General features: G+C 28.4%; 1 pseudogene; it reads right to left on the bottom strand.

Moving 5' to 3' along the window:
* Window positions 1-8,670: 8,670 nt before the first annotated feature.
* On the bottom strand, window positions 8,671-10,710 carry LOC133678857 (polyamine oxidase 1-like; annotated as a pseudogene).
* Window positions 10,711-21,730: the final 11,020 nt, after the last annotated feature.

Here is a 21,730-nt window from a genome sequence, read left to right as displayed (position 1 = left end):
TATGCCTTTCGCACTGAAACTCGTCTATGTAGTTCTGTCTCCAAAGCTTAGGAGGAGGCTCTTTATATAGAGAAGGTTGAGACTGACTTTTTAAAAATTTCATAAAGCAAATGATTTGTTTTTTGAAAAGCTGGAAAAGTTACCTGCTGCACTGAATGTTGTTTGTTATTTTTACAAGTGGAGGATCAACTTTTGAAATAGTTGAAATGGAATCTTGTTTGTTTAACCACTTGTGCCGATAGGAAGAGTTGAGCCTGCAAGTTTTGAAAATAGGCTAGAATATTTCTGGGTCTAGAAAAATATTTTTTTTGGATAGTGAACGTCTATGATTTTTGTATAGGAGGAAGAATTCCATAACAATAATCTTCATTATTATCGGTTAGGCTGGCAATGGAACCCGAGGATGATCAAGATAGAGAGGAATCATCATTTTTTATGCTTTGTAAGAGTTGTTTCATAATTTTAAAATACTTTTATTTAGATTTTGTTAAGGCAAGAAAAGTAGAAGCATGAGATCTTCGGGCTAGAAATTTGAATTGAGGATTTATGTTTATAATTTATGCCTTCTTGTGTTGCTAAAGTCATTCCATTACAACAGGTTTTGAACTTTTGCTTTCTGATGCAAAGGAGTCCCACCATTTTACTTTGTATCTTCTAATGATGATGAGATTATCCATGTTGGGTATTATAGTTAAAATACCATGAATAGATCCAAGGGACAAACAATTTGAAACAGAATATGAGAATTGGTGGGAATTTCTTCTCATTTTCTGAAGGTTTAAATTTCTGTTTGAAGTAAATGTAGCTATTTTCAATTAAAGGGTGGGGTTTTATTACTTCATAAATACAACTGAAGTAATCCCACCATTGAAGAAACCAGTTTGGTAAGTTTGAAGTCTTGATGGGATTATTAAAATAGCATAGCCAAGAGTGGCTACCTTTATTATTATGAAGGAAAAAGACATTGAACCATACTTGTTGATAATCCCAGTATGAATAAAAACCGGCAATGAAATCACCAAGTTTGACATGATAGCAGATAAAAAATTGGATTATTTGGTGAAAGGGTTGTTTCTAATTAGAAGAATGAATGGTATTTTGGATAATGCATATAGAGTAGGCATATTGAGAATGATTTTGTTGTAGTTTGAAATGTTTGAATTTGACAGATCCTGTTATTTCAAATATTGTCATGTAATAAGATTGAGATTTGAATAAGTCTCATGGTTTGAAATACCAATTTAGAGGGAAGATTTTTTGTAGTTGCAATAGAAGGATCAAGATGGAAAAATCTATTTTTTTTATAGTTAAAACATTTTGATAATTTGGTTTTTTCAATATAATTAAAATTTTCTTTTGAAACCTTTTGAAATAGTTCAAATGAAATATTTGAAATAGTCCCATGGTTTGAAATACCAACTTAAAAGCATGTGTCTAAACTATTTTGGGAGCTAAAGGATTGGCAATGTGTAGGCAAGGAATCTCTTGAACCTATTTTTTAATTTGTCGAATGATTTTAGTATGTTCATCAGAGCAAGAAACAATGTTCTTTCTTAGTCTATCATATAGGGGTTTTGCTATTCTGCTCACATTAGGATATAAGTCTAAAGCATAATTAAGAATTCCTAAAAAAATTTGTAGCTGGGTTTTATCTAGAATTTTTTCATGAAATTTACTAGTAAAAATAAGGGATCTCTCAATAGGTGCAATAGTTTTTTAGGAGATATAATGATCAAGAAAATGAACACGAGTTTGAAAAAGAAAAAAATTTATTTTTGAAACAACTAAACCATTTTTCTTTGCGATATAAAAGACTATTTGTAAATGTTTAAAATGTTGTTCAATAGAATTTTTTAATCGAAATGGCATGACATTCCACTTGTATTGACCAAATAAAACTGTAAATATAGTTTAATAACGATATTTTGGATGAATTTAAATTTGCTAAAATCCTGACATCATATGAAACTTTGAAAATATAAATGCAAAATGTAATTTTTGTAACAAATGTTTTTTGTTTGGAATTGGATATCTAATCCATTTCAAAGCTTTGTTCAGGAGTTTATAATTAATGAAAAGCCTTGGTGTGCCTATTTTAATCTCAGAATTTTTATTAACATTGAAAGTTGTACATGACCAAGGTGATCTAGATTTTTGTATAAAACCTTTAGACTCTAAATCTTTGATCTCAATACAACAATATTGTTCTAATTCAACATTCATTTGAATATGTCTTGCTTTTGTAGAAATTTGCTTTTCATTAAAACTATCTTCATAAAGAAAATCAACAACATGTTGTTTTCTCTTTCAAAAGGCATTTAGTAAATCGAAATAAATTTCCTTTTCTATCTTGCTTTGAAATTCTAAAATTCATTTTGGTAAAATAGGATTTTATAATTGCTGCTTAATTTATTTTTTTTTGTAAAAAGACATCTTTTCTAAGATGCATAAGATGAATTTGTTTTTGTTGGATCAGTGCATTAATGTAATGAGTATGAATATAATATGCTTTTATTAAATTTAAATTCCTAGTCTTTGGCTTTTTTAGGAAAGAAAAAACAAGTTTCAAACCATTGATTTTTGAAATAATATTTTCATAATTAATTTTGTAAGGAGTAATCATGTCAATAAAAGGAGTGCCAAGAATAATAGTACGATTAATATCATTAGTAACAACAAAGAAATTCTTAAGATAAAGCCCGTTATTAAAAAAATATTCTTGAGTTTTATATTCAATAACTAATATAGTATTATTTGCTGCAAAAAGTTTTTCAAAAGTGCTTTGTAAAAACCATTTTGAAACTATTCATTCTTTAATACAATTCAGATATGCATTTATATCAAACAAGGTAATAATGTCTATTTTAAAATCATTTTAAAAAATTAATGTAATTTTTATGATATGTTTTTTTTGAATTAATTTGAGTTAAAACATGTATAAAATCTTTAGAAACATGCTCAATGTTTCACAATGCATCTTTAGAAAATCTTTATGGTTTGGTCTTCTATTTCTGATTCAGAATCAAACTGGTTTTCTAATTTTATGAAAAAGTGTTTTAAAATAGCAAAGTTTTTTTGTTGGGTTTGTTTAAGGATTTTTAGTTCAATCTTAAGAGTTTTGATTTCAAATTATAGATCTAAGATAGTAACAACAAGTTCATAGGTGTTTGTACTGTTTGATGGCAATAATGATGATCTTTAGACAAGTTGTGGTGTTTCTAAATTGTTAAAGAAACTTAGGAGTATATCTAGGTATGTTTTTTGTAGCTAAGGGTCATCAAGTGTTTTTGATAGCTTCAAGAATAAACTTTTGATCATAGGTTAGAACATTTATTTGTTTTAAAGTGGTGTGGTTTGATGTATTTGAGTTAGAACTGGATGTTGGTAACTCATCTATTTGGAAAAGTTCCTTAGAAGGATCTGATGGGTTGGATTCAATATCAAATGCCTCAATCAAAAGGCTTTGAATATGGTAAATGACTTCCTCTTCTAATTACAGTTCGTAATTTTGTATTGATCCTACACAAACTAGAGGTATGGCTTTTCTAGCTATATTTGTAACATATAATATTTTTGGGGTCAAATTTTATCTTGGGTTTTAATTTTGACTGGAACGGTTTAACGAGCTTTTTAGTGGTATTTTTGCAATAAGGATCAATTTTGCTATAAAAATATTTTCTATATTTGTGGGCTATTCTTTTGTGAGGTGGCTTATTTGGCTTCGAGGTGGTAGGTTTGAAGCATAAACCATTACAAGTTGGCTTTGGTAGAGATAAATCAAATTCTTGAAAAAAATTATCTAGTTTTTGTCAAGTTCTTCTCATCTCTTATTTGAGGTGTCTTTGGAGTTTAAGGTCTTGATAAATCTTAAGATCTTTTTTTTTTGTAAAACTAACAAGCTCACCATATGTTAATTGGTCATAAGGGACTATTTTAGGGACAAAAGTATCTTTAATGTTGTTTCTGACTTTTTCCCCTAAAAGGGTTGACAATCTAGCAAGGAATTTTTCTTTCTAGAAAGGTTGGTTTGAATCTTCTCGGAGCATGACATGATTAAGGAAAGTGTTTTTGTACCATTTAAAGTCACTGAGTTTTTTACATCTAAGTTTGGAAATGAGTTCAACATTTTTGTCTTTAAGATGAGAAGTATCTTTTACAAAATATAGAGAAATAGTTAAAATAAGGGTTGAGACTGCATCTTAGATGGTGTTTTCATTAGAGTTAAGGATGAGTATCTGATCTTCAGTCATTTGGATGGAGTTAAGGATCTCAAGGTGTTGGGTTTTAGTGAGATGTTAATCCCATCATCCTTTTAAGAGTTCAACTATAGCTTTGTTTAACGTTCCAGTTTAGGTTTTGTAGGCATTAACAACTATAGTCATTTGTTGTAAGATGTTTAGGATATTGTATTCAGACATTCCATCAATGTTCCATTCATAGAGAGAAGAGGCATTGAATTTGTGATGGTTTGTAATGATTGTTTCACTATGTATGGCTAGATCAAAGACAATAGTTGTTTTAGGAATAAGATCTCTCAAAACAAGTTTATTGATTTCAAGAGTGTCTTCTTGAAAGGTTTCTTCATCAGAGGTCCGAGTTTGGTAATTTTGAATAATCTTTATATGGCTTGTAAAGATTTGAGGATTATTACTAACTTGTGGGGTGTCAATAGCAATAAAGGTGGGAGATGAAGCTTCAAGGTGGTTACGGTGGTCTTTAATGGCTCTAAGAAAGTCATTTTTATTATTTTGGAACTGAGTTTGGCTAGTCCTTATGATTTGGAATGGCTTGAATACTAGATTTTTTAGCTTATGGTATATGGATTTTATAACTTCAACTAGAGAAACAATAATCCTTTGGATTTGTTTCTCTATTCTAGTCAATTGTTTTCCTATGGTATTGAGGTTGGTATTGGTAAAGTTGTTATGCTTGATAATATTTTTGGTGTTTGTGGTGATATCATCACTTAAGTTTTTGTAAGGGGCTACATCTAGAGTTTGACTATTATGAGGGATTTTGAGGTTTCTTAAAGGTGGATGTTTAGACTCAATGGAAGTACCACTAACAAGTTCCTGAATAAAAGTTTTACTTCTAGATGTTATGGGACATGCATGTTTTGTAAATGAATATGTAATATAATATTCAGTTACATAAAAGATTCGAATCAAGATAAAAACAAAATGTGTACTTTATGTAATGTAATGAAATTATAAAAATATTTTTGTGTTTCATGTCTTTCTTTCATGAAGGTTTTGAAAAACCAAGATCTCTTTTATAGTTATGGTTGCTATAAAAATCATCAATAATTTTTTTTATTTACAACAAAATCTACTTCAAGAATATTTAGCCTGATTTTGGATGTTTTCAGTTACAAATAAAAATGTTGGAGAGATTGATGGAGAAAATTGATCAATTTTTTTAATCTCGGCGTTTTGAAAACTAGTGCTAGGAATATCAAGATTTATTGTACTTGACGTAAAAGATTCATTTGAAAACCTAGAACTGGTTGGTCGTCTATGAAAGAATAGTTTAACTTTACCATCTCTAAGAATAGTTTAACAAATAACAAAAATTTTGGTTATTTGTTTGAGTTGAATATTTGGTTGTAGTGGTTGAACAAGCTTAGGTTGAGCAGCACCTTCGAGGATCCAGTCTTCCGGTAAGGTAACATCTTTCTATTGTATAGATTTAGGTACAACTGTATTTGATCTATAAAGGTCTATTTATGTTTTCTAATATATATAAACTAATATTATTGATTATGTTTCTATATGCCTTTTTATTTTTATTAATTAAGAATATTATAAGTAATATTGGGTATATTAGTAATTAGAAAATAATTTAGAGAATAAAAAAAAACCTAAAGTAAATTACACTTTATTTTGTTAAACAATCAAAATCTACATCAATAAAAGGAGTGAAAGGAATATCAAGGAGCTTATTTGATCTAGGGCTAAAATCTTTGTATTTTCTTCTTCAATTTAAGCCATGTGTTCTTTATCCTGACCTTTTAATTGAGTTTGTTTTTGCATAGTAGAGTTATTGAGAAAGATCTAATAATTAAAGTTTTTATGATATTTAATTTTTAATTATTGTTAAGGATTGTGTAATATTATTGGAGTTTTAGATTGATAAGAAGACTTTAAAAGTGTTTTTTTTATATTAGTTTGAAGTAATAGTGAAATTAAGGAGTTTGAAAAAATGATGAGTTGGTAACTTTAGACTATCGTAATATGGTCTTTCAATGAGTACTATGGTTAGAATTTAGTATATAGTTATATATGTCATGCTTCGATTTGATAGGTTATTTTTTCAAATCAAAGTTGTGGATTAAGAGTCATCATCGTTGAAAGTAGGTTGAATCTCTAACTTTTTTTATTTATAAGAACATAAATTTTTGAAGCCCACTCCTGGTTGATTGGAGAGTGCAATCACTGTAAATATTTTATGGTCCTAAATTTTTTTGTTTCACTTTAACATGTTACCAAAAAGTTTTAGTTTTTTTTAATAATTTTTACAAATTTATCAAAAAATTGTTTGTAATTATTGAAGTTTAGTAGTTAATAATTGAAATTTATTTTAGATAGTGAACAACTTTTATAGTTTGGTTTGAAATGTTTCAATATACAAAAATTAATTGATTTATATGTAGAATTTGAATACATGGAAGGTGTTTCATAAAAAAAACTTGATTTCTATATGAAATTAATTTATTTACTTGATAAATGATTTTTTATAAAATAGTTGGAGTAAATAATTCTCAATAACTCCACTTTAATTATGCTTAGAATAGTGTTTTAGTTGAAATAAAGATGTTCCTTAGCCTTTTCTGATAGTATTATTATTTTTGGACCATAATTGTCATATGTTTTACATAAATATTTTTACATTTAATAATTAAAAATACATATTTTATAAGTAATATTGTGAGATATGGTGTTGGGTGATTTTTGAAGGAAATTTTAGAGTCGTTTAAGCTAATGATATATTTAAGTTTTGATTAAATAAGAAATTAGAAACAAACTATGTATTGCATTGGATAATAGTGAACATATAATTTATGGTGATTATTATGGCTAGGATGTTAGGAGTGCATGGTTGTCTTTAAGGCTAATCTTGGATTTGCATGTTATTAGACAAGTAATTGTTCATTTCTTATTAAAATATTTAATGTTTAATAAATTAGGTGGATCATGCTTGATAAATGATTTGTATATAATGTTAAGTGTTATGTGAAAGTATATTTATGATTACAAAAGTGTTTTGAATATGATATGTTTTTGTGAACTCATTAATGGATTGAACGTGCATATAAATTTAATTGATTATGCTTTGACTTTGGCTTTTAGGGTAAAATATTACCATTTATAGATATATCTATTTAGAATTTGATGCATAGTCATATGATGAAATGTGACCCATTGTTATTATGGTTAGAGTAATTGTAGTTCTTCAACTTTGAATTTCACTTTGAATATTAGTGTGCAATCCAAGTTTATGAGAAACAATGTTGTAAAGTCTGAAAAAATTAGGTAGTGTTTATTTATATATAATGTTTTTTCAATTTATTGAAAATATTTTTTTTAAAATAGAGAATTGAAGAAAAATGGTTTATTAATTGAAAATAAAAATCTTTTAGTAAGAAGAAGAATATATTGAAACTCAAAAAATATATGAAAGCTAGTAATCTTGGAAACTTCATTAAAGATAGACATGTTGGAAATTTCATCATGTTAATAAAATTTGATTGCTATATTGAGACAAAAAAGAGAGAGGAGATAATGGAGATAAAATGAGTAAATTTGACACTAACTCATGTTTTAAAATGATATAATTTTATTTTAGAAATATATTATTTTAATATTATTTTTACACCTTTAACTTAAAATTTATATATATATATATATATATATATATATATATATATATATTAATTTTTGTATTTGTCACTTCTGTTATAATACACTAATCAAACACAAGATTTAAAGACTTAATTGGTGGATCGCATTAGTTTTTTTATAAATTATTTTTTTTGGATTGCATCATTTTTTTTATAAGTTATTATTTTCCCTCACATTATTGAAATATGTACTCTTTTTTATTATCATAATTGGATACTCTAAGTTGTTCAATATCCATAAAAAAAAGTCAACTCTTTTTTCCAATATCAATGGTGTCATTAAGATGTTTTAAACTCTGAATTGTATGGCTAATTAGAGTACTGAATATGCTTTAACACTTGTTTTGTACTTTTCTCTGGTCTTTGAGGTCGACATGCACGGCATCCCTATCATATGCTATCTTCTCCATACTATATAATAAAATAAAGAAAGATGGGTCGTGTGGGACTCGGTTGAATTGCTCGGATCTTGCAAGATATGAATGTGATCCACTTTGCAATGATAAAACTTTAATTTAAGCGCACGCTACATGTCCGGCCCCCAAAGTATTTGATTAGACTATGGAGGATTTGAACACTATTTTCACCTTTTCCTTTGGTGTCCCTGCCATCTTTTCTCTTTTAATTTATTTTGAATCAACAAAAAAAAATCAAAATAAATCGAATTCTGCATTCCCAACACAAAAATCCGAACATAACATTGATGGGAAATCTTGCAAAGCTTCAAAAACAGGTTGAATGCTGTCGTGGTAGTCCATCCCTTGAAGAGTTTATTGCTGATACTGATCCTCCTCCATCTCCACCTAAATGAAGGATTGTACAAATTGTGAGACTCTTTGTACCTTGCACATATTTTCCTTAATAGTTAAACAGAAAATGCATAGAGATGCTGCTACTGATCCTTCTCTTCTACAAATGTTGGCTGCTATAGCCCCTCCAAGTTTGGTTCCTAATGCACCGAAGCAAAATCGTTTGCAGTGTCAACACAAATCAAGATTGGCAAGGGTCACTGGTAAGAATGCACATATGGGTGTTTTGGGAGATCAAACCTGTAGAGTAAGCACCAGTGACAGATCCTGGATATTCATTAATTCTCTAGATGCTGCATGCAAAATCAGACATCAAGATATCATAAACGTGGAACTAGGAAGAATTTACAGCAAACTAGCTACTAATTTAGATGTACATGTCAGTACCCGCCAGAGTGGATAGTATTTTTTATAACAGTTGTTTTTTTTAAAAAAATTTGTTCGGAAATACATCAAAATAATATATATTTTTTATTTTTTAAAAAATAATTTTTAATATTAACATATCAAAACAATCTAAAAAATACAACAAACGATAGCGATGAAATCGGTTCAGGTCAGTTGGCCAGAACTAGTAAGGAAATTTTAGGAATATCTTGGTACATATGGTCATGCTAAAATCGGATATTGCAGGTCTTCTCCATAGCTGATTCGTACTCAAAATAAGATTCAGTAATCGCCAGTACTAATATATATATATATATATATATATATATATATATATATATATATATAAAAGATCCAGAAAGTGAGCAATGAAAATTGATTTGAATAACCTGTTGAGTTGAAACAGAAAATCTCTCAATTAGAAAAGGAAAAAAATAAATAAATTCAAGAATCATACTCACACGTAACTTAGGCCTGAAATCAATCAGGTCAGTTTGGAGGACTCCAACGCTTACAGAGACAATAGCGTACATGGCTTTGTAAATGGAACCATCTTCAGCTTTGACTGCAACTCCATCCTTCGTGTATATTATAATCTCTCAAACTACCTGAATTAGAGTTCAAAACAAAAATGCACCTCAGCATTATTACCTTGCGTGCATGATGTAGCTCAAACTTCCTATGGCTGAGTGCATTAATTCAAGATCCCAGCAAAATGTGCTTAAAAGGTTACATTAATTAGCTCGAGTCTGGGGTCGCTAGCTTTTCAAAGAGGACAAGAACTGCTTAGCAGGATATTGAACGACAATCTCAAAGCCCCTGGGATCTGCTACAAATTAGGTAGGGGTCCTCTCCGGGGTCCAGGAACTCATTTCGAGGGTATTTGCGCTTCAAACTTGTCACTTTCGGTGGCTCTCCATCTTCGTAGTCATTGTGATAGTAGTCTATCAGACTATCACCATTTCAAGTGGGGTTTTCGGCTCCCTGCAGCCATGTCCATTACTCTTCAATTGAGACGGAGAAGATTAGTTTCAGGAAAGAAAAAAAAAAGGGAAGGTTTTTACCGTTTAAATAGCCACTGCCTTGCCAATATTGAGATATCAACAACCTTCTTGACTCGGGTAGAAAGAAATGTCGAAAACTCTGCGCAGAAGTCATCCCTAGCTACAGCGATTTTAGAGGTTACTGTAACTGCTGCGAAGATTATTTTTTAAAGTGTTTATTTTAAAAAATCTATTAAAATAATATTTATTTTAAAACAATATTTATATATTAAAATAATATAAAAACATAAAAGATATTAATTTTTAAAAAATCATGAAATGTTAATTGCACGCAACCTAAAAACCAACCTCAAAAACCTTTTGTCTCCGATCTCCACCAACTTTTACTTTTTCGGATATAGTACGCCACTTTAGAGTAAAAAAGATGCTTGTAATAGTGATACATTGATTTCACTGGTTATAGTTAAGATGATCATTAAGAAAAGAAGAATATTAAAGACGAGTTGTTTTAATTTAATCACTCTTGTTTAAAGGTGATTGATGTTAGATTATCATTCTCATCCAGGGAGGTTTTGAGCTTGAGTTTGTCGGCCATTTCTAATACTGGATTATAAAAAAGTTAATTTACACGTAATTTAACTATATATTCGTTAAATTAGGTTTTATTGTTCTGCCACCGCTATTAATGGTTGCTTCTAAAAAAAATATTTGAAAATATGGTATTATTTTATTTTTAAAATATTTTTTGTTTAAAAATATATAAAAATAATATTTTTTTATTTGTTAAAAATTATTTTTAATATCATTACATCAAAATAATTTAAAAAAAAATTAAAATATAAAAAATATTTAATTTTTTTAAAATATTTTTAAAATACAAAACAAATAAAATGGTAAGTGTTTTGGCTGCTAAAATTCCTGAAAAGTTACCCAAAAAGATGAAGGCTTTAACATTCAATTACCCAAAAAGTGTTGTTTTTTACCCGCATGACGTGTGAGTCTAAATTCAAGAAGAACCTTTCATACCGTACAAAAGTAAAAGTGCAAGCCATAATGTATGTATATAATCTAGAATATATTTAGAAGTATAAAAGTGAATGTTTTTTAAATAATTTTTTTGCTGAAATATATATTAATGATATTTTTTTATTTTTTAAAAATTATTTTTGACATTAGCACATTAAAACGATTCAAAACATACAAATCATATTAAATTTTAGCAAAACAAAATTGAATTTTTTGAAAACGTGGTTTGCACCGTGTTTCCAAACGGTTTCTAGAGCTGTTGGTTCAGTATTTTTTGAAGAAATGACAACTTGACATTCCGGCTCCAATTAAGAAGAAATTCTTGGATGTTTATTGATGTAATTTATAGTGTTTTTTATTTAAAATATATTAAATAATATTTTTTATTTTTAAAAATTTATTTTTGACGGCAATACATTAAAAAAATTCAAAAATATAAAAATAATTTTAAATAAAAAAATAAACCGCACTTTTAGATAGGATAGAAAATAATAACAATTACCTTTGCCAAGAGCTTCATTGTTATGCAATGAGCTATTAGTAGTTGGCTTGAGTTGCGGGGTTAGGTTACTCCCCTTATAGGCAAGATTTTGGCTTATGGATATAATTAATTAATTGATAATACCAATTAATTAAGGAATATTTGTTAAATAAATTCTACTATTAATTATTTTTCATGATTTTTTTAATGATATTATGCAGGGCGTGTCCTTTTCAGTACTGAAAATCTTTGTGTTACGCACGAGGCAATTATTGGATGGAGCAAATATTATTGAAAAGATTCTGAAATTGGAATTTGAGTAATGTTGTCAATTCCTTAATATTTAATTAGAGCAGTCATGTCAAGCTAAAGGCAGACATCAACACTTTAAAAAAAAGTAAAAAAAAAAAAACTTTTTAGGCTTTAGCTGTCATTTCGATTTTTAAAGTAAATTATAAAGACAGTAGAGATAGCGAATCTCCTGTTTTTCTTTGTTTTGATAATAAGACAAGATATCTAATCATTCTGATGCAGCCTTTCCATCGTTTACTGACGGTTTTTTTTTTTAATTGCTGAGAAATTTATATTTTAAAGTATTTTTATTTGAAAATATAATAAAATAATTTTTTTAATTTTTTTTGATATTTATACATTAAAATAATTTAAAAATATTATAAAATTAATTTTAAATAAAAAAATTTAAATTTTAAATCAATGGTGTTTTGACCGCATGTCAAACACCTCTTAAAGCTAAATAATGTGTTATTTTTCTTTCTATATTATCATAGTAGCACAAAACATAGTTATTAAACTTTGTCCAAGGGTTAACCTGACTAAGAGATCGGGGCCCGGGTCACACGTGTTGACCTGGATCAATCTAGAAAAAATTAAAAAAAGTAACATTTTAATATCCTACATGAAAAAGTTAGGAAATATTTCATGTGGATGTAGGTTATATATAGCTATCTCACATAAAAATTAAGAAATATTTGATGTGTATGTTGTTTATATATATAGTTATCCCATTAAAACAAATTAAGAAATAATACATGTAAATAAAGACAATATATATATATCTATCTCACATGGAAAAGTTCAAAAACATTTCTTGTGAACAAAGGCTATATATATATCCTCTATGAAAAAATTAAAAAACATGCCATGTAAATGAATGTTATATATATAGTTATCTCATATAGAGAAGTTAAAAAACATTTCATATGGATGTAAGCTATAAATATAGTTATCCCACATGAAAAAATTAAGAAACATTTCATAGGGTTAGAAATTAAAAAAAAATATGAGGCCAAATATTCACAAATTAATTTTATTTTCTTATTTATTAAATTTTTTTTTAAAAAAATTAGGTCTCACCTAGGTTGCGCCGGATCACCTGGGTTTCGAATTGACTCAGACATGTCACCCAAGTTTGACCAGGTCAATTGCAAGCCCGGTTTTTTACCATTTAAAACTCGACCAAGGTCCCGAGTCACCCAGATCAACCCACTAAGCTAAGCTGGATTTCATATCTATGTCACAAAGTAATTTCTTAACTAGCACAATTAAAAACATATTTCTTAATCTAGCATAGCAAAATATATATATATATATATATATATATATATATATATATATATTAAAAAACATGTTATGTTAATGAAAGGTATATATATAGTTATCTCATATGGAGAAGTTAAAAAACATTTCATATGGATGTAAGTTATAAATATAGTTATTCCACATGAAAAAATTAAAAAAACATTTTATGCGGTTAGAAATTAAAAAAAAATATGAGGTTAAGTATTCACAAATTAATTTTATTTTTTTGTTTATTAAAAAAATATTTTTAAAAATTGGGTCTCACCTAGGTTGTGCCGTATCACCTAGGTTTCGAGTTGACCAGACATGTCACTCGAGTTTGACTTGACGTGTCAGCCGAGTTTGATCAGGTCATTTACAAGCCCAAGATTTTACCATTTGAAACTCGACCAAGGCCCCGAGTCACCTGGGTCAACTCAACCCGCCAAGTTAAGCTGGATTTCATATCTATGTCAGACTAGCACAATTAAAAACATATTTCTTAATCTAACATAGCAACATAAATATGCATAACCTATTCAAACATGCATGTACTATATGCGTGTTCACTAGTTATGCATGTAGCATATGCACAACCACCAATAAAAAATGTAGTATATATGCGACCTCTAACAATGCAAACCTTTATCCTTTCTCATCCCTTTCAGCTCTTTGTCAAATAAAACACAATTTCAAAAACAATACAATCTCAAAAACAACAATTGAATCCAACAAGTTATTGTTTAACACAACCATTTCAAAAAATTCACATACTTTTATAACAAGTAATTATATAATTAAAGAAAATTAATCTAAAACCAAAAAAATTCATTACAATATACAATCTCAATTTAATTACATAATGAAATTGCATCTAACATATTAATTCGTTGATGGGTGTACACCATTGAAACCACGAGTATATCATCGACGTGCATGATAAACAACCTTATCCTCCTCTATTACATTGTCCAAACATTGAGCCTCCCCAACCTTATTAAATGAAGAACGGCATGATGAGAATCGAGTATTGAATTTGTCACGCACAACATCATCAGTAACATCATAAACTACAGTCCCGACACTCCAACTGTCACCTATTAAGAAATTCACCTAATATATGATAAAAATATATATATAATTATTTATAAGATATAAATAAGATTTTTATTACAAGTTAAAAAAATAACTAATCCATACATACCAATTTATTATATCTTACTGCTCGAGACTCATAATTATTCAGATTACATGTCAACCAATGCAGAGTGTAACATGGACGTCTTGTAACATGCTCCCATGATGGTGTAATGAATTATCTTATTATTTCCGTGAACCAAAACATATAGAGATCTAACTTAATAGGTAGATACTACTATGTAAGTATGTGTTATCTCCTCGCATGCTCAAGATTGAAATATTCTATATGAACTATCAATCAACATCAATTTTACCTTGCGATTAACAACATGTGTCACACATGTGTGGCATCGCGACAATCATCCTTTTAGACCAGGTTCTTATTGTGGTGTGGAAATAACAAGAAATTCTTGTTATTTTTTGGTTAAAAAAAGGTTTTGAGTCGCCACCTAATATTTTGATCACTATAAATCCTAACTAGTCTTCAAAGTTTGGATAAGGGGATATGTTGTGTATAGAGAGGACAATATCATCCTTGGTACACTCTATAGTAAGTATTAGACAAAAAAAATTTAATACTTTCATTTATCACCTAGATGTCATTGGAGAATATTAGATCGAATAAACTTAAAATGAAGGGCATATTTCAAAACCAACGAAGAGGGAAGGCTACTACATGTTAATATCTCACAACGAGTCTATTTATCTTAAACATCAATGGGTGCATGATAAAATATATTTTTTTCATTATTTAAAAAAAAGTAAAAATACTCAAATGATATCATTAATTAATGAGGCATTTATGAATTCTAAAATGATGTAAGAATGTAATTTTTTATTTTCTTATATGAGAGAACGACCATGATGCAAAACTTTGAAGATGGTAAATCTTTTATTTTGATGGTCATAAAATGATGCAAACCAAACTAGGTTAATTGTTTATTGAAAACTCATGAAAACCTTAATTTCCAGTACATAAGATTACCATGGAATGAACATAAACTCATGTACAAGGTTAAAAATAAGCTTCAAGCATACTATTCCATAAATCCTTATATGTGAGAAAAGGATACAAAGGAGACAAGGAAAAAAAAAAAGAAGTCTAATGTCTACTGTCAATTCTAGGCAATGATATTAAAGAACTCAAATATTGGTATCTCCCTTAGAAAAAAAGCACTACACTTGTACATTTTCACATGATATTTTCCTTGGCACAAGTAGGTCTTCATAAGCTTCCAAACACAAGTACACAAGCAAGTATATCTCAAGGTTTTGTAATAAAATAACAATCTCCTTAATCATTACTTATTTTGTACCACAAAGAAGAAAAACAAGACTTTAAAATCTACCACCTAAGGCTACCATGAAAAGCTAGGTTACATATTAAAGCAAAGGTTAACCACACGCCATTGTCCATTTATCACAATAAAAGTATGCATATAGTGAGGTTCAGAGGAGAGGGGTATTAAAGGCAACTGGGAAACCATGCCCTTCTAATTCTAACACCTTTTTATTCTAGTCCTTAGACCTTCCATTCTTCTAATTTTGGTCAAATCAACTTCTAATTTTGATATTTTATTTAATTAAACACCTTATTATTCAATTAAGTCCTTTTAAGTTTGTTCCACTTCCATTTAGGTGCTTGATTTTTCAATTTAGGCAATTTTGCCCTAAATCTCAATTTTTCTCTTCAATTAAGCCTCCAATTGATTGAATTGGATTCCCAAACTTTGATATCTTTTTTTATTTTAGTCCTTGATCTTTTAATTTGTGTGATCAAGACCAATTTCAATTATTTACCCTAATTTTCTTCAATTAAACTCCAATTTGCGAGCTAACATAACTTTTCAACCAATTGTAAATTAAATTCCTGCCCCCAATTTGAAATTGTATTTCTTTTTCTTCGAATATGTCTTTCTAAAAAATGACTTTTTGAACATGTTTTATTTTAAAATTATTTTGCAATTTTTTTTTAAATTAAGAGGGTGTAAAAATTAGGTTATAACAAGCTTAAATATGTTTTGATACGTTTTCTTAACCTATAAAATGTGTTTTTAAATATTTTGATGTTAAATTAATGACTAATTGTAGTTTTTATTTCTTCTTAAAAAACAAATTATGAAATAAAGTATTGAAATTTCTTTAAAGGAAGAGAAAGATGAATTTTCCATAATTGACATCCAAAAGTTTCATTTGATTCCTCAAGTCTCAATTTTCTCATAAATCATCCCTCTTCTTTTAGGTTATTACATTGTGGTCCTAAGTTTCTTTTAGGTTATTTTTTCACATTTGATTCCTCTAGTCCTTAGATATTAAGAGAGGAGAGAAAAAGTCATAAAAAAAATTAAGGAGAGAGAAAGCTCTTGGTTTGTCAGAATTTGGCCACCAATATTTTTGGTTTTGGTGTACATGGATTTGAATTTAAGAGAGAAGCTTAATAAAGGTGGTTTGTGCCTTCAATGATGCCAAAAAAGTAGATTAAATTAAAAAAAATTGTTTTGATTTTTAAGTTTACGCCATTCAAAATGTGTTTTGTTGTTGGAAACAATGTTTTAGAGCTTCATTAGATGTTCTTTTTTCATGTTTTGAGGAGAAAAAAACGATTGAAATTCAGGTTTTTGAGATTTTTCAATCATGAGAGAAACGTCTAGTGACTAGAAAGATTGTATGAGGACAATAGATTGTCCACTAATGTGAACGACGTGTCGTAGATAGTTATATATATAGGAAATAAAACTTTCTTGGGTTCCATACCCTAAGCATGTGAGGTTGGCTATAGGCCTAGAGACATTTACATTGCAGCCCTATGAGTGCATTTGTCATCCTTTTAGACCAACATGTGCCTACGCTTGATTCTCTAGGTTTTCAAGTTTGAAACAAATTGGCATGATAATCAATGATATATATATATATATATATATATATATATATATATATATATATATTCTTTGTAATTTCTTTAAATATTATCATAACTTTTTATTTGAGTAATCATGCTTTTAAAAAAATTATGTTCCCTCCAAAATTAAAAAAAAAAGAGATTAACGAATAATAAAATAAAGTTTTGGCTAAATAAATGTATTTTTTTTATTTCTTAATATAAATCATTTGAGTTTTTAATGGTACGATATTTTAGATGATAGAATTCATGTTAACAAGCTTGTAATTTTATCATGATAAATTATGAGAAAATCATTAATTTTGGATTTTGTAAAAGATGATTATGAAGAGATTTATATTTAACATATTAATAGTTAGATTGTTATTGCTTGCTTTTGCTCAACCTTTTTAAATAGCAATGTGGAAAAATACAAAGGAAAAGAAGCATGACGTGACAATTGTTTGACTTAAGGATAATGTAGTTCATACTAAATATTTTTTTTTTATTATAGGACAACAACCATCAACATTGAATCTAACTAGCAAGTGAAGTTCGATCAACAATTACACATTATTATAAAACTAATGGTTATTGTGCTGGGTTTTTCAAAACACATATATGTAGTGAAAACTGTAAATTTAAAAATTTTCAAGAGTCTCAAAGATTATTAAGGTTTATACAAAGATTACTTGAAGACCACATGTTCTTTATGGCTTTGAATAATGGCTTCAAGGCTGGGTTATTGAAAACCACAAAGCGTCCAAATATTCGGCCTCTAACAGTAATCCACGCAAACCATCAATGAGAAATCTTCTAAACTCTTTTAGAAGAGAGAGATTGTTATACCTTTGAGTGATAGCTCTTTTCTTTTGTTTTTTAGATATTTATGTATTGTACTTTCCTCACTTTAGAAAATAAAAGACATAGCTTTCTATTATAGAGAAACCTAAAAACCCTATAAATAACCAGATATCAATTTGCCCCTTAAATAATATCACATATATTATTTTAGGCTAATTTTAGAAATTTATTCAATCAAGTCCTTACTTGATTGTTTATAAGCTAGAATTGTAATTCCTGTATAAATTACACTCCAGTGCTCATTTTCTAAAACTTATCTACATTCAAGTCACATTTGATTAATCATTCCATTTTCATTTCTCATCAATAATTTTTATGTGTGTGACTCATTAGGTCCCCTAATAAGTTGACCTAAATATCACAATCCTAAATAAATATAATTAAATTAATTAGACAAATTAATTTATTATTAATTCAAAAAATGATTGATTTATATTTGAAAATCAAGTACAATGTCTAACAACCTGTCATGATCCCCAAAATATTAGAAAAGTCATAAGTGGGTTGACTTAACCTCTTAATGACCAGTTTCTTATTATAATTATTATCATTTCATAAAAAAATATTCTGATTTAAACAATATATCATGAAATGTGTCAACTGTATCAAATCAGATTTGTTCTCAACACCATAGTCATTGATTTTTTAAATAAGTTTTGAAACTCTTTTCAAATCTCATTCCACCTTGCGCCAAGACTTATAATCAATACTATTTGAAAACAGATGAAATATTTTTTCTAATTCACATAGGGTGATAAATCTTTTTTTTATTACTTAAATACCTTTATATAGTTCATGTTATATCCAACATTTGCCCATTTATTACCCTTAATTATGACAACGTGTATGAGGATCAAAACATAACACTCCCTATATAAGATAATTTAGTGATCTCATATCTAAGAATTACTTACATAACTGTCACGTGAGCCTTTCTATGGACATAAGTGATCTCTCCATATGAAATTCTCATGCAAGCCAATTTAGTGTACATGACAATTGAGAAACACCTACATTTTAGTTCTAAGTATCCCTCATACTTCCGCTTATGAGAACAATTTGTTTCATTTCTTAAAGAAAATAACATAATATGAACCAATCTCAACAACTCTAATTAATATCCAGTTTTAATAGAGCACTGACCAAGAATATGTAGGAATAATGTTTTGATATAATAGAAATCTCATAATTATAACAACTTCATAATTTTCTTTGCAAAGTATTTTTTATCCCAAAAACTTTATCTTTACTCTAGATTTATTAATCAAATATTATATTTCTTAATAAAATATTTGATGAATATTAAAGATAAATAAACATTTATTAATATATTAAATATATTTACATGAACAAAGTCAATGCCTCATTTAACCAACCGATTGTCTACAAGATATATAAACTAACAATCTTTCACTTGTACTAAAGTTAATAATTCTTGTCTCAAATACCATATCACTCTACTTGAAGATAATGTTTTTTACTGAGACACTGGCTTATTAAGAAGATCAATAAAATATCTTGGTAGGTTGTTGAGTAGTAACTGACTTAATTTTTTCCAATATCTTCGTTTTTAAAGAGAATAGTATAACATATGAAACACTTGTATACCTTACAAGAAGGCATATCTTGATCTTCTTTTCGCCACTTATTTATCTTAGTTATGGTCGATGTATCTCTTTCAAATAGTAGCATCCATGATCAAATCTAACCTTTGTCATTATTGATGAGGCCTTACTTTTATAATTATCTTTTATTAAGAAGGCTTAAAAGTAGCTGTTATTATTGTCACTTTGGGAAATAAGACCAACCTCGAGTGTCTTTTGAATCTTTTTCATAAAGATAACACAACTAATAATGTTATGTCTATATGAGTAATGCCACTTGTAGTATTTATTTCTTTATTAAAAGAAGAAATATTATACTCCTCATTTAGGCCAATATATACTCCGCATTTTCTTTATTTGTGTTCCTCAATTATCGACCTAATATATTGGCCAATTTTATCTTATTTGTGTTGTTGGTTAATTTATAGTTTGTTATTAGTATTAAGTTTAATTTCAACTTTCTCAGCACTTGGCTAGATAATTTTTATGCATATATTTTGCTATCTTAGTGATAATCTTGTCCACTTTCTTGGAAATGTTTTGAAAAGTATGTTTTTTAATTTATTCAGGATCAAACACAACTCTATAATAAATGAAGATAGTGTTGAGGTAGGAATCTTCTCCACTCTTTCTTTAAAGATTTTTATATCACTATTTTATCTTTAATAGAAGTCAATCATTGTTTCTTAGTGATAGAATATGCAGGATTAATCTTAGTCTTGTCTACAACAAATTTTAGATGATCTTGTGTGCCTCTAGTCAGTAGCTTGAACGGTGTTTTTAGGCTGTTTGTTATTTTTATACCCAAAACTTGTTTCTTTGGTAAGGTGAATGGATTTTTTATATTTCTTTACTATTGTGTTTAGGTGTTGCATTATCCTAAACTGAGTTTTGAACAGCTGTCATTGTTTTTATCAATTTTCAAGATCTGGAACATCTTAGTAGTTGCTGACTTGATCACCATCATGATCATTAAGTTTAGATGATTTTTGTTGTTAATAGTGTTTACACCACTTAGTGTGAGTTGTATTTTTAGGCCTAAATATCTTGGTAGGTTGATGAGTTGTAACTGGCTAAGCTTTGCTCCCAAATCCCTCCTTTAAAGAGGATGGTATAACATATAGGTTACTTCTATACCTTACAAGAAGGAGTATCTTGATCCTTTTTTTGCCATTTATTTTTCATTTCTATGGTCGATCTATCTCTTTGAAATAGTAGCATTTATAATCAATTCCAGCCTTTATTGTGATTGATCAGGCCTTACTTTTAAAATTATTCTTTTTCAATGAGGCTTGGGAGTAACTATTATTGTTATCATTTTGGAAAAAAAATCATTATTAACTTCATCTACTTTTCTAAGAAGCAAAAATGACCAACCTCAAGTGTATTTTTAATTTGTGGTTATGATAATTCAGGGTTTAGGGTTTGGAATCAACTTATAGTTAAGGTAATTTAGGGTTTTGATTTGGAGTTAATTTAGGATTATGGTAGTTTAAGGTCTGGGCTTGGGTTAATTTGGAGTTTCGATCGAAGATATGATTAGTATTCATGTTTTATATTTAGAGATGTAATTACTACTCACGTGTTTAAGTTAAAAATACTATTATTATTCGCGTCTTTATGTGTTGTTTCCCTAACTTTTCTACCATGTATTATTTTAACAAAACTTCTGATCAAGATTGTTAGAAATAAAAAAATACCTTGTTTCTACAACACTCAAACACGTTCCTGGGTGATCGGCCTGCAATTAGTTAAGATAACATGATAAAATGCAATGTAATATTTAATAAAAGTTTGCTACAAGGGTTTTATTAATAAGGCAAGCGAAAAGTATTACATGCTATGATATACTGCAATATTAATTTTACGATCAATCTGGCACAGCATATCACGGATTTTGGGAGAAAGTAACTATCTGGAAGCATATTAATTTTGATGTTCAACATCCAGAAATTTGTCAGCTAACTTCGGCAATTGCTGCCTTCGGCTTGATTTATAAAATTCCTATTAGAGTTATCAAACACCTCAACGGAAAGGATTGAAGTGTGGATTCTTATTC

Source organism: Populus nigra, chromosome 18 (genome assembly GCF_951802175.1).
Source record: "Populus nigra chromosome 18, ddPopNigr1.1, whole genome shotgun sequence".
In the NCBI taxonomy this organism is placed as follows: Eukaryota; Viridiplantae; Streptophyta; class Magnoliopsida; order Malpighiales; family Salicaceae; genus Populus; species Populus nigra.
Note: the sequence above shows the minus strand (reverse complement) of the source record. Positions and strands in the feature narration are given on the sequence as shown.